We start from the raw sequence: 14,770 nt of genomic DNA on the forward strand, positions 1-14,770 counted from the left end.
AAAGCATTCTTTTAATAAGGAACAATTGTGGACTTCTCTTCACAGGATGTCAATTCACATTCTTCTATCATCAGCCACATCTAGCTGCAAGAGAGGCTGAGAAATATAGATTCTAGCTGGGTTGCCATGTGCCTTGTGCAAGTGGGGAAGAGAAATGTCTTATTAAAAATAAAGAAGGAACAATTATTATTCTCTGCCAAAATTAGAACAGTCTGAAAATTCAAATCTCACTATAATATACCAGCAATACACAACTATAAATGATGCAATAGAAAGATGAGTAGTACAAATGACATGCTACTAATATAAGGGCCCCAAGGAGAGAGGATTTGTTGTAAGGTTTATGATGGGGATAAAATTTCACCTGGGTCCTGGGAAGCCAATAATCACTAAACTTTCATTTCTTTGAAAGGTAATTTTTAACCAGAGTCCCCAATACCACTAAGGACATCTACTTATTACAACAAATTGTTAGAAAAAAAAAAAACACTGGATCTTTGATAAGACTGAAGCACACACTCAAGACATTCATATCTCCAGTTACTTTGCAAACAACATATTAAACCTCAGGCCTCTCTCTCTTTCTGGTTTTACAGGTGTGTTGTAAGAAGTTAAGCAACTAAAACATCGTAAGGAGATAAGAATTAAGTTTAATTTCCTCTCATAGCCCTCCACTCGTCCTGAACAAAGTCATTTCCTGACGTATTGCAAGACAACGTTAATCATCCCCACCCCATTAAATCTATTTGCTTTCATTACACGTTCCTAATCCAGTTGAGTATGGGCAAAACATTGGATTTACTTCCCATGAATTTCACCTATTTTAAGAACTACTTCCTTCGCCTGTTTTCCCTGGCTTGCCTTTCATCTTCTCCTCCCTAATCCTTCAGCTTCCTCATGATCTGGGATACACAGAGCTCAAAGAAGTTCTAACAATGCCCTTTCTTCACATCGGCCAGCTCCCATATCCACCCCCAGCTTGATCTACGCCCCACTGGTTCCGAGCATTAGTCTGATCTCAGGGTCAAGAGCATAAGAACTACAGCAAGATATTTTGCAGGCAAAGGTACTGGGCTATGGCAAGCTCCCTCATCCACTCTGTAACAACATTTGAAGCAGGTGTAGAAAGTCACACCAAACCCGTCTCCCTTCGGAAGCACAAGGTCAAAAGGATAAGAATCAAGGGGCTGGCGCAATCCTAGTCATTCTCCTTGTTCACTCCCTCTTGCTGCCAGGTCAGGAGGGTCCAGGGAGAAATTAGCCTCAGAATTATAGTCTGAGCACCTTGGCTTTCCCTAAAATGAATGCTTCAGAAATGCCCAGTAGGCAGATCATTAAAACCTTCTTAAGCATTGTTACGGGAAGGCCTCCGAGAGCCACAAATCTTGCCATAGAGGTACACTATTGATCCAGTCAGCATTTCCATAGCGAGCTGATGGCTGGTGAAGGATTTAACAAGGTGGCCCTCCAAGTCCCTTCATTTTACAAAGTGCCTGTTACAGGTGGGTAGGCTGACCTTGAGCAGGTTCATGTCTTTTCTCTGAACCTGCATCCTCATCTGTGAAACAAAAGGATTTGGTCAAAGCCTACAAGCCTGAGTTGTAAGGATATGGTTTTAAGGACTCTGTTCCCTCTATCTATTCCAAAGAGGCTGGATTCCACTCTGGAATGAAATGGTGGTTCTGCCTTGGGAAAACTGGCCCAAACTCAAATAGACTAACTGGTGACAGAAAGGCCATTTAGCCTGAATATTTAATTAGACATTAGGAGCAGACATCTCTCAGGTGTCTGCTGAGCTCGCCACAACCCCCTTTTCTTCCCAACACAGTTCACATGGTTGGGCTTCCAGTAGCCCTTCTGGTGGTTAGACCAACTATAGACACCTGACCCACGGACAGCCAATCAGATTGCCTCCCTCAGGAACTGGGGTTGGCAGGTCAATTTCCCCCTAAAACTAAAATCCTAATGTGTTTGCAGGCTGCTCTGGGTTAAGATGGAAAATGCATGCTCACCTTCCATTCATTCTTTCTAGTCTTTGAACTTTAAATTGTGAGGTGTTCATTCTCACAGAACCTCAATTGCCTACGTGTATCTGCCCAACAGAACTTACCGTTTCTCCTCAAGGTAGGAATGGGGGTGAAAAAATACCAGTTGTGTGACCCCCATTTGGTACCAGAAGAGCTTCCTTGCTGGTTTTCCTGGCTTGGAGGCATGGTGTGGGAGCTTAGGCACATAGACCAGCCTAGAAGGTGAGCTTGAAGATAGCATTAAAGGTAACCACCTGAACTGATGATTCAGAGCTAGAAAGCCCATACCATTTAATTAGCTCCCTCTGCACTGGCCTCAGTGGCATTTGAATAGCATGATCTTGGCACTTATTGCAAGTTGTGAGGCTAATGAGGCTTATCTCTACAGCACTTATATGGACTTTGAAGGCCAGGGCAGTGCAGTGAGGAACAGAGGGGAGTTGTGGAAGGATTATGTAACAGGGCCTCTGCGCTATAAGGCTGCACGGTCAGCCCTATGGACCAAAGAAGAGACTGCTGATCTGCTGACAGGGTGATGACACCCCAGGTTTGCTTTTTATTAGCCGTTCTATTACCTGCAAGCACAACATCCATAGTTAAAATCCAATCCGAATGCTCCTTGAGAATCCTTGGGCACAGAGGGTCAGAAGAGAGGTTGACAAGCCTTGTGTCTTGTGAGCTACTCTGTCCCCACAGCAATGCCCAGACATCTGCGCCACAACCTGCTCCGACTTCCCTTTTTCTGTGCTTCAAGCAGCCTTTTCCATTCTTTGCACTAAACAAAGTTTGCTATCACTCGCCTCCCTCGATGGTTTCAGGGGGAGAGCTGTTGGTAGGTGTGCTCACTTGTGACCTGGTGTTCAAAGCAGTGAACTAGAGAAACAGCCTGGTGGGTGGAGTGGCTAAAAGGAAACCAGGACTCAGGATAAGGAGGAGCAGCCCACTGATGAGCTAGGTGCCCTTGGGCAAGTCCCTTAACTTCCCTGACTTTCTCTTAACTCCTCTGTAAAACAAGCAGAGAGGATAAGGTGATCTTCAAGACCCTATGACTACATGGTGTGATTTCCCTTGCTCCTTCCTCCTGCAATGCCTCCTGTGCCCTGAACAGTTCCTGTGAAAATTACTTCTAGGAAAGGTATTTGCCCCTCCAAAGCCTTTTCCAGATGCTGCTTGCCCAAAAGGGAGCAAGCTCTGATTGGGATTCACCCCACACTTTTTCCCTCTAACACCAGAAATGCTGATTTGTATTGATGACTTGAAGACTGGAAGTCTGTGTTGCTCTGGCGATAGACAGTTGAGTTTATTGGAAGTGAACACCAGGCTTTCAATTCACATCAGTCTGGGTCCTCGGATTTGCATGATTGCACATTCAGAGACAGGCACCTGCACTCGGGGCATCCTTGGCTGCCCACACGTTCCACTGAGCCAACCCCAGCTGCTACAAGCCGCCTGTTTAAACAAGGCCTGCTGGGAGTTGAGCAGGGCTGCTGAGGCGAAACAGTGTGTTAGTGGTTGAGGCTGTTCGCACAGAAGAGTCCCCTCTGTTGACCAAGCCTGTCTGGTAGCTCCCGGGACAGCTGCAAAGGGTGTGCAACCCGAAGGAGCCTCCTCCCTCATGGGCTGGAGCATCTGCTAAGGCCTGTTCTTCATTCCTACTCAGCATCAGAGTGAGTCCTACCATGCTCAGCTCCTCCACTAGGGAAACCTCCCTGGACCTCAGTCCAAATTCAGAACCTCCTTCATGAAGATTTCATAGTAGCAGACAATCCATAGTTAATGTCAGGGTTTAAATCCCAACGTTACATTGACTAGCTGTGTAACTCAAGGGCTTTTAGAGCCTGTTTCCTCAACTGTAAATGAAGATAATAATATTGCCTACATGATTGGGCTGCTGAGGATTAAATTAATTAATACGTGTTAAACACTTAGAACAGGGCCTGGGATGTGGAAAATGCTCACTAAATCTTAGTCATTATTTTGTCATTAATTTGGTTGAGAGAGGTCAGATGTGGAAAGCACTGGAAAAAGACAATTTAAGTTCATCGTTGAAACGCAGTAATCTTATTTAAGTATCAAAATGTTCCTTGTAAGCAAGATGGAATTGTTTAATGGTGACACTGGGTACCATAAACTGCAAAGTAATCTCTCATGAAATTTTAGAGTTTGAAGATTAAAATGCACTACTTAGAATGCAGTCTGGGGAAAGGGTAGGAGAATGGGAAGAAGGTCTTCTCCTTTAACCTGGTCTGGTAAACCACCCCTCAAGCTTTCTAGTCTCCCTCCCCATGGAATGACTTGCCCTCTTGCTCAGCTCCAAGCAAGAAAACCGAAGAACCGAGAAGTTAAATAATTTTTTGCTGATCTGCGATTCAAGACCAGCTTCATCTGGATCAAAAATCCTTTGGTGATTCTGCCTCTCCATCCAGTCAAGCACTGTGCCAGGCAGACACTCTGGAGGAAACACAGATGTATGACACGGCCCCCAACCCAAGTGTCAGCACACTGACAGGAGTGCCTAATATTACACAGAAGTTCCAGAATACAGTTGAGAAAAACTCTCAGCAATTGAGAAAGAGAGAGAAAATTAGATGATCAAAGCAAGAGATCCAATATCCAACAAACAGGAATTCTAGCAAAAAAAGAGAGAGAATGAAAGACAGGAAACCATTAAAGAAATTTAATAAAGTTCCTCAGACCTGAAGGACATGAGCTTCCCGAATGAAAAGGATCTGCTAAGGATATAGAACTGTAAGTGGCAGGGAATCCATCATCATGAAATTATATATAATCAGGGATAAAGAGAAGATTCTAAAGGCTTCCAGAGAAGGAAAATAAGATACAAAGGATGAGGCCCAGGATGGCACCAGAGTTCTGACCAGCAACACTGGAAACTAGAAGAAAATGGAGCAACACTCCCAAAGTTCTGAGTGAAAACTATTCCCCACCTAGATTTTAATATCAAGACAAAGTCAATTGAGTGTGAAAGTTTAAAAAGTCATTTTCAAAAAAAAAAGTGAAGTTTTCAAAACATTTACTTCCCATGTACCCTTTTTCAGGAAGTAGTAGATGTGTTCCATCAAAATAAGGGAGTAACCCAGTGGTGTGCTGTAGCTGGCTCAGGCCAGCACCCAAGATTATCACTTTTCAACACTGAGTTTAGTGACATCACATTGGTCGCTTAAAACCAGCCACGATGGGACTATTGATACCACAGAAATCAGCAAACACTATGAACCAGGGCTTCCCATCCCCCTCAACCCTCCCTGACCCCCAGGTGGTTGTTACATGTACCAGCACACCACTGTAATAAACCAAGAAAGAGAAAGATAAAGGATCTGCTATGGTCTGAATGTTTGTGTTTCTCCAAAATTCATATGCTGAAACCCAGTCCCCCAGTGTGTTGTTATTAAGAGGTGGGGCCCTCATAAATGGGATTAATGCCCTTATAAAAGAGGCCTGAGGAAGCTTTTTTGCCTCTTTCACCCTTCTGCCATGTGAGAACACATAGAAGGTGCCATCCATGAGGAATGGGCCCCCATTAGACACCAAATCTGCTGGTGCCTTGATCTTGAACTTCCCAGCCTGCAGAACTGTGAGCAATAAATTCCTATTGCTTATAAATTACCCAGTCGAAAGTACTTTGTTACAGCAGCCTGAACTAACACAAGACCTTTAGGAGAAAAAGCTCGGAGAATTCCAAACATAATGATGAAGAGAAATCTCAGTATAGCTGAGAAGAAATCAGATAGAAATAAGGTTCCAGGGCCAGGCATGGTGGCTCATGCCTGTAATCCCAGCACTTTGGGAGACCGAGGTGCATGGGTTACTTGAGGCCAGGAGTTAGAGACCAGCCTGGCCAACATGGCCAAACCCCGTCTTTACTAAAAATACAAAAAAAAAATAGCTGGGCATGGTGGCATGCGCCTGTAATCCCAGCTACTTGGGAGGCTGAGGCAAGAGAATCGCTTGAACCCAGGAAGCAGAGGTTGCAGTGAGCTGAGATTGCGCCGTTGCACTCCAGCCTAGGTAACAGAGCAAGACTCTGTCTCAAAAAATTGAAAAATTAAAAATAAAAAAAATAAGGTTCCAGAAAAAGATGTCTTTCAAAAAGAAGCTAAGACTGATAAATTATCTGAGAGTTTCAACAATGTTGAGAGATCTTTTAAAACTCTGGTAAAGACTTTAGGGACATATTAGTCACAGATATCAATGCCAAGAAAAAAAAAAGGGCAATTATTAACTACAGGGGAAATACAACACTTCACAAAAAAGAAGGAATTGTAACTGTAGTACATTATTTGGCTCTGCTATAAATAATGTTGATATAATCACAGTGAAAGCAATATTAATATTGATGTGACTAACACTACAATATAACTTTATCAAAATAATGCAATGAGGGAAATTGGGAGATGTTAAAAGTAACAGAATACTTTCTACATCTAGGAAAACAACACATAAAATGTGATATAAAAAAATTTGTAGCATAAGCATGTTATATAGAATTAAGAAAAGGCTGGGCACGGTGGTTCATGCCTGTAATCCTAGCACTCTGGGAGGCTGAGGGAGGCAGATTGCTTGAACCCAAGAGTCTGAGACCAGCCTGGGCAACATGGTGAAATCTGGCCTCTACAAAAAATACAAATATTAATTGGAAGTGGTGCTACTGTGGCCCAGCTATCCAGAGAGGCTGAGGCAAGAGGATCGCTTGAGCCCTGGAGGCCAAGGCTACAGTGAGCCAAGATCATGTCATTGCACTCCAGCCAGAGTGACAGAGCAAGACCGTGTATCCAAAAAAATAAATAAATAAGGAGAAAGACAGCTGAAGAAACGAATTTTAAAACTGTAGATGGTGAACTTGGGGTGGGGCAAGATGGCAGAATAGAGGCTCTAGCAAGCATCCCCAATGTAAGGACACCTTTTTTTTTTTTAGATGGAGTTTCACTCTTGTTGCCCAAGCTAGAGTGCAATGGTGTGATCTCAGCTCATCACAACCTCCAACTCCCAGGTTCAAGTGATTCTCCTGCCTCAGCCTCCCAAGTAGCTGGGATTACAGGCATGCACCACCATGCCTGGCTAATTTTTGCATTTTTAGTAGAGACAGGGTTTCTCCATGTTGGTCAGGCTGGTCTCGAACTCCCGACCTCAGGTGATCCACCCGCCTCGGGCTCCTAAAGTGCTGGGATTATAGGTATAAGCCATCGCGCCCGGACAGGACACCAATTTAATAATTATCTACACACACAAAAAAAAAAACAGTCTTGAATCGCCAATGCCACCCTTCCCCCATCCCCCGGCAGCTGCAACACAGTATGGAGAGTGTTTCGGTGCACTGGAGAGAGGAAGATCACAGCATGTGTAAGGCATTGAGCTCAGTGCTGCCCTGTTGTAACAGAAAGCAAAATCAGACCAAACTCAGGTGATGCCCAACCACCAAAGGAGCATTTAAACCAGCCCTAGCCAGAGGGGAATTGCCAATCACAGTGTCTGAATTTGAGTTCCTGCAAGCCTCGCCACTATGGGCTAACATGCTCTGGGGCCCTCAATAAACTTGAAAGGCAGCCTAGGCCACAAGGTCTGCAACTCCTGGTTGAGTACTAGTGCCAAACTGGGCCCAGAGACAGGGGACTGAGGGGGCATGTAACCTACTGAGACACCAGCCAGGGTGACTAAGGGAGTGCTGGCATTTCCCTTCCCCTAAATCCAAGCTGCACAACTCACAACTCCAAAAGAGACCACTTCCCACCACTTGAGGAGAGGAGAGGGAAGAGTCGGGAAGACTTCATCTTGCATCTTGAATACTAGCTCAGCCACAGCAGGATAGGGCACCAGTCACAACCATGAGCCCCCCTTTTCAGGCCCTAACTCCCAGATGACATTTCCAGACACATCCTGTGCCAGAAGGGAACCTGTTGCCTTGAAGGGAAAGACCCAGTACTGGCAACATTCATCACCTGCTAACTGAAGAACTCTTGAGCTCAGAATAACCAGCAGTGATACCCGAGTACTATACCAAGGGCCTTAGGTGAGACTCTGAGACTTGCTAACTTCAGGTGAGACTCAGCACATTCCCTACTGTGGTGGCTATAAAGCGATGCCCCTTCCACTTGAGAAAAGCAAAGGGAACTTTGTTTTTCACCTTAGGTACCAGCTCAGTCACAGGAGGTAGAGCACCAAGCTGGCTCTTGGGGTCCCTGATTCCAAGACTTGGATCTTGAATGGCATAATTTCTGGACCTGCCCTGGGCCAGAGGGGAGCCCACTGCCCTGAAGAGTGAATCCCAGACCAGGCAGCATTCACCATGAGCTGACTGAAGAACGCTTGGGCCTTAAGGGAACATAGATGGTAGTCTGGCAGTACTCCCCATGGGCCTGTGTTGGCAGTAGCCATGAGGTGAGGCTCCTCTACCTTTGGAAAGGGAAGAGTGGGAAGGACTGTGTCTTGTGGTTTGAGTGCCAGCTCAGCCACAGTAGAATAGAATACCAGATAGACTTCTAAGGTTTTTGGCTCTAGTCCCTGGCTCCCAGACAGCACCTCTGGACACGCCCGGAGCCTGGGGGAACTCACCACCCTGAAGGGAAGGACACAGGCCTGGCTGGCTCTGCTACCTGCTGATTGTAGAGCCACAGGGCCTTGACCAAATATACACTGTAGCCAGGGAGTTGTTATAGCAGGCATTGGGTGAGACCTAGTGCTACACTGGCTTCAAATTTGACCCAGCACAGTCATAGTTGTGGTGGCCACAGGTGTGCTGTGTCACACCACCTCCACCTCCAGGCGGTTCAGGACAGAAAGAGAGAGACTCCATTCATTTGGGTGAAGAGAATGCAACCTACTGGGACACCAGCCAGGGTGACTAAGGGGGTGCTGGCATTTCCCCTCCCCTAAATCCAAGCTACACAACTCACAACTCCAAAAGAGACCACTTTTGGAGAACAAGAGTCTCTGCCTGGTAATTCAGAGAATTCTTTCAGATCTTTTGCAAGACCATGAAGGCAGCACCTCTAGGAGTCTACGAGAACCACAGTGTTACTGGACTTTGGGTGCACCCTAAAGCAAATACAGCTTAGATCACAATACCCAAGTTTGTTTGAATATCTGGAAAGCCTTCCCAAAGACAGGTACCAACAAGCCCAGACTAAGAAGACTGCAATAAATACCTAACTCTTCAATGCTCAGACACCAAAGGACATCTACAAGCATCAACACCATCCATGAAAACATAATCTCACCAAATGAACTAAATAAGGCAGCAGAGACCAATCCTGAAGGAACAGAGATATGTGACCTTTCAGACAGAGAACTCAAAATAGCTGTGTTGAGGAAATTCAAAGAAATTCAACATAACACAGAGAAGGAATTCAGAATTCAATTAGATAAATTTAACAAAGAGATTGAAATAATTAAAAAGAATTAAGCAAAAATTCCAGAGCTGAAAAATGCAATTGGCACACTGAAGAATGCATCAGCATTTTTTAATAGCAGAATTGGTCAAGCAGAAGGAAGAATTAGTGAGCTTGAAGACAGGTTATTTGAAAATACACAGTCAGATGAGACAAAAATAAAAGAATAAAAATCAATAAAGCACACCTACAGGGTCTAGAAAATAGCCTCAAAAGGGCAAATCTAACAGTTATTGGCTTTAAGGCCAGGTGCAGTGCCTGTAATCCTAGCACTTTGGGAGGCTGAGGCAGCAGATCACTTGTGCTCAGGAGTTCAATTCCAGCCAGGACAACATGGCAAAACACTGTCTCTACAAAAAAATTCAAAAAAAATTATATATATATATATCTCCAGCATGGCGGCACATGCCTGCCGTCCTAGCTACTTGGGGGGCTGAGGCAGGAGGGTCACCTGAGTCTAGGAGGTCAAGGCTGCAGTGAGCTGAGATCACACCACTGCACTCCAGCCTGGGTGACAAAGTGTGACACAGTTTCCAAAAAAAAAATAAAGAGATCAGAGCAGAATGAACGAAATAAAGAAAATGATATAAAATATCAATGAAACAAAGAGTTGGTTTTTTGAAAGTTAAAACTGGCAAATATCAGGCTCTGTTGAAGGGCCAATGCTGCAACTGCGCACTTGTGCAACTCTTAACCCAGCCACATTTCTTCCAGACAACGAAGAAAAGATAGAACATAACTGTCAATAAGTAATTGCTCAAACCTATGCCACCCAAGGGGACCTTTTAGAGGTTCCCTTGACTGATCCCGACCTCACCCGTGTAAAATTTAGCAATACTATAGACACAACCAACTCCCAATGCATCAGGTGGGTAACTCCTCCCACACGAATAGTCTGCCTACCCTCAGGAATATTTTTTGTCTGTGGTACCTCAGCCTATCATTGTTTGAATGGCTCTTCAGAATCTGTGTGTTTCCTCTCATTCTTAGTGCCCCCTATGACCATCTACACTGAACAAGATTTATACAATCATGTCGTACCTAAGCCCCACAACAAAAGAGTACCCATTTTTCCTTTTGTTATCGGAGCAGGAGTGCTAGGCAGACTAATTGGCGGTATCACAACCTCTACTCAGTTCTACTATAAACTATCTCAAGAACTAAATGGTGACGTGGAACGGGTCCCCGAATCCCTGGTCACCTTGCAAGATCAACTTAACTCTCTAGCAGCAGTAGTCCTTCAAAATCGAGGAGCTTTAGACTTGCTAACCACTGAAAGAGGGGGAACCTGTTTATTTTTAGGGGAAGAATGCTGTTATTATGTTAATCAATCTGGAATCATCACCGAGAAAATTAAAGAAATTTGAGATCGAATACAACGTAGAGCAGAGGAGCTTCAAAACACTGGACCCTGGGGCCTCCTCAGCCAATGGATGCCCTGGATTCTCCCCTTCTTAGGACCTGTAGCAGCTATAATATTGCTACTCCTCTTTAGACCCTGTATCTTTAACCTCCTTGTTAAGTTTGTCTCTTCCAGAATCGAAGCTGTAAAACTACAAATCATTCTTCAAATGGAGCCCCAGATGCAGTCCAGGACTAAGATCTACTGCAGACCCCTGGACTGGCCTCCTAGCCCATGCTCTGATGTTAAAGACATCAAAGGCACCCCTCCCAAGGAAATCTCAACTGCACAGCCCCTACTATGCCCCAATTTAGCAGGAAGCAATTAGAGCAGTCATCGGCCAACCTCCCCAATAGCACTTAGATTTTCCTGTTGAGAGGGGGTACTGAGAGACAGGACTAGCTGGATTTCCTAGGCTAAGAATCCCTAAGCCTAGCTGGGAAGGTGACCACATCCACCTTTAAACATGGGGCTTGCAATTTAGCTCACACCCAACCAATCAGAGCACTCACTAAAATGCTAATTAGGCAAAAATAGGAGGTAAAGAAATAGCCAGTCATCTATCTCCTGAGAGCACAGTGGGAGGGACAATGATCGAGATATAAACCCAGGCATTCGAGCCGGCAATGGCTACCCTCTTTGAGTCCCTTCCCTTTGTATGGGAGCTCTGTTTTCACTCTACTTCACTCTATTAAATCTTGCAACTGCAAAAAAAAAAAAAAAAAAAACACTGACAAACCTTTAGCCAGGCTAATGAAGAAAAAAAGAGAGAAGATCCAAATAAAATCAGAAATAAAAAAGGAGACATACAACTGATACTGCAGACACTTAAAGGATCAACTACGTCCCAATAAATCAGAAAATCTAGAAGAAATGGACAAATTCCTAAAACATACAACCCACCAAGATTGAACCAGAAAGAAATCCAAAACTTGAACAGATGAATAACAAGTAATGAGATTGAAGCTGTACTAAAAAGTCTCCCAGTAAAGAGAAGCCTTGGACCAGATGGCTTCACTGCTGAATTCTACCAAACATTTAAAGAAGAACTTATACCAATTCTACTCAAACTATTCTGAAAAATAGAGGAAGAGGGACTACCTTCAAACTCATTCTATGAGGCCAGTAATACCCTGATACCAAAACCAGACAAAGATACATCAAAAAAAAAAAAAACTACAGACCAATATCTCTGATGAATATTGGTGCAAATATTCTCAACAAAATCCTAGCAAACTGAATTCAACAATATATTAAAAAGATCATTCATTTTTACCAAATGGGATTTATCCCTGGGATGCAAAAATGGTTCAACATCCACAAATCAATCAACATGATACATCATATCATCAGAATGAAGGACAAAAACCATATAGTCATTTCAATTGATGCTTAAAAAGCATTTAATAAAGCTCAACTCTCTTCATAATAAAAACCCTCTAAAAACTGGGTATAGAAGGAGCATGCCTCATCATAATAAAAGCCATATATGACAGACCACCAGCCAGTATCATACTGAATGGGGAAAAACTGAAAGCCTTTCCTCTAAGCTCTGGAAGATAACAAAGATGCCCACTTTCACCACTGTTATTCGACATAATACTGAAAGTCCTAGCTAGAGAAATCAGAAAAGAGAAAGAAAGAAAAGCCATCCAAATTGGAAAGGAAGGAGTCAAATTATCTTTGTTTCCAAATGATGTGAGCTTATGTTTGGAAAAACCTAAATAATCCACCAAAAAACTATTAGAACTGATAAATTCAGTAAAGTTGCAGGATACAATATCAGCATATGAAAATCAGTAACATTTCTATATACCAATAGTGAACAATTTGAAAAAGAAATTAAAAAGTAATCAAACAACTCTATAGGAAATAATCTAATAATCTGATTTAAAAGTAGAGGAAAAATTTAATTAGAAATTTCTCAAGAAAAGACACACAAGCACGGCGGCAGAGGGATGGTGGCCTCAAGTGGCTACTGCAGCACTGGGGTGTCAGTTGTTGGTCCGACCAAGAACACTTCAGTTCTGCTCTGCAAGGATATATAATAACTGATTGGTGTGTCCATTTAATACAAGAATATGGAAACTGAACAGCCAGAAGAAACCTTCCCTAACACTGAAACCAGTGGTGAATTTGGTAAACACCCTGCAGAAGATATAGCAGAGGAACAAGCATTTAAAAGATCTAGAAATACTGATGAGATGGTTGAATTAGCCATTCTGCTTCAGAGCAAGAATGCTGGGGCAGTGACTGGAAAAGGAGGCAAGAATATTAAGGCTTTCCGTACAGACTACAACACCAGCGTTTCAGTTCTAGACAGCAGTGGCCCCGAGCGCATATTGCGTATCAGTGCTCATATCAAAACAATTGGAGAAATTCTGAAGAAAATCATCCCTACCTTGGAAGAGGGCCTGCAGTTGCCATCACCCACTGCAACCAGCCAGCTCCCGCTCGAATCTGATGCTGTGGAATACTTAAATTACCAACACTATAAAGCAAGGGACTTTGACTGCGAGTTGAAGCTGTTGATTCATCAGAGTCTAGCAGGAGGAATTATTGGGGTCAAAGGTGCTAAACTCAAAGAACTGAGAAAACACACAAACAACCATCACGCTTTTCCAGGAATGTTGTCCTCATTTCACTGATAGAGTTGTTCTTATTGGAGGAAAACCCAATAGGGTTGTAGAGTGCATAAAGATCATCCTTGATCTTATTTATGAGTCTCCCATCAAAGGACATGCACAGCCTTATGATCCCAATTTTTACAATGAAACCTATGATTATGATGGTTTTACAATGGTGTTTGCTGACCACCGTGGACGCCCAGTGAGATTTCTGATGCGGGGAAGAGGTGGTTTTGACAAAATGTCTCCTGGTCGGGGTGGGCGTCCCATGCCTCCATCTAGAAGAGATTATGTTTATATGAGCCCTCGTCAAGGACCACCTCCCCTTCCTCCCAGATGAGGTGGCCAGAGTGGTAGCAAAGCTCAGAATGCTCCTCTTCCTCCACCACCACCACCTAGAGGGGGAGACCTCATGACCTATAACAGAAAAGGGAGACCTGGAGACCGTTACAACGGCGTGGTTGATTTCAGTGCTGATGAAACTTGGGACTCTGCAATAGATACATGGAATGCATCAGAATGGCAGATGGCTTATGAACCACAGGGTGGCTCCAGATATGATTATTCCTATGCAGGGGGTCATGGCTCATATGGTGATCTTGGTGACATTCTTCACAGAAATAGAAAAAATAATCCTAAAATGTATATGGAACCACAAAAAAACCAAAATACCCAAAGCTATCTTAAGCAAGTATTATTACTACACAAGTAACTATTCCCAAAGATTTGACTGGATATATTATTGGCAAAGGTGGTCAGTGGATTAAACAAATCTGTCATGAGTAGGCAGCTTCGATCAAAACTGATGAGCCTTTAGAAGGATCCGAAGATTGGATCATTATCATTACAGGAACACAGGACCAGATACAGAATGTGCAGTATTTGCTGCAGAATAGTGTGAAGCAGTATTCTGGAAAATTTTTCTAAGACTAGTGAAGAACTGAAGGAGTCCTGCATCTTTTTTTTTTTTTCAATCTGCTGCTGTTTAAAAAGCTAACATTCCTCTGCTTCATAAGTGTTCTGCATTTAAGGTGTAGTGAAATCTTTGCTGTTCACCAGATGTAATGTTTTAGATCCTTACAAACAAGGTTGGAGAGGGGAAGGGCATGCAAAGAAAACTAACATTGAAATTTTGAAACAGCAGCAGAGTGAGCGGATTTTATTTTTTGTTATTGTTGGTGGTTTGAAGAAATTCCTCCCGTGTAATTATTATGAACACCTTGCTTCGTGGTCACTGTAACATTTGGGGGGTGGGACAGGGAGGAAGAGTAACAATAGTCCACATGTCCCTGGCATCTGTTCAGAGCAGTG

At 43.5% G+C, this 14,770-nt stretch overlaps 1 pseudogene; it reads left to right on the forward strand.

The window, feature by feature from the left end:
• Positions 1-12,913: 12,913 nt before the first annotated feature.
• Positions 12,914-14,444, forward strand: LOC100604990 (annotated as a pseudogene).
• The last annotated feature ends 326 nt before the right edge of the window (positions 14,445-14,770 follow it).

The sequence above is a fragment of the Nomascus leucogenys genome, chromosome 20, assembly GCF_006542625.1.
Source record: "Nomascus leucogenys isolate Asia chromosome 20, Asia_NLE_v1, whole genome shotgun sequence".
Taxonomy (NCBI): domain Eukaryota; kingdom Metazoa; phylum Chordata; class Mammalia; order Primates; family Hylobatidae; genus Nomascus; species Nomascus leucogenys.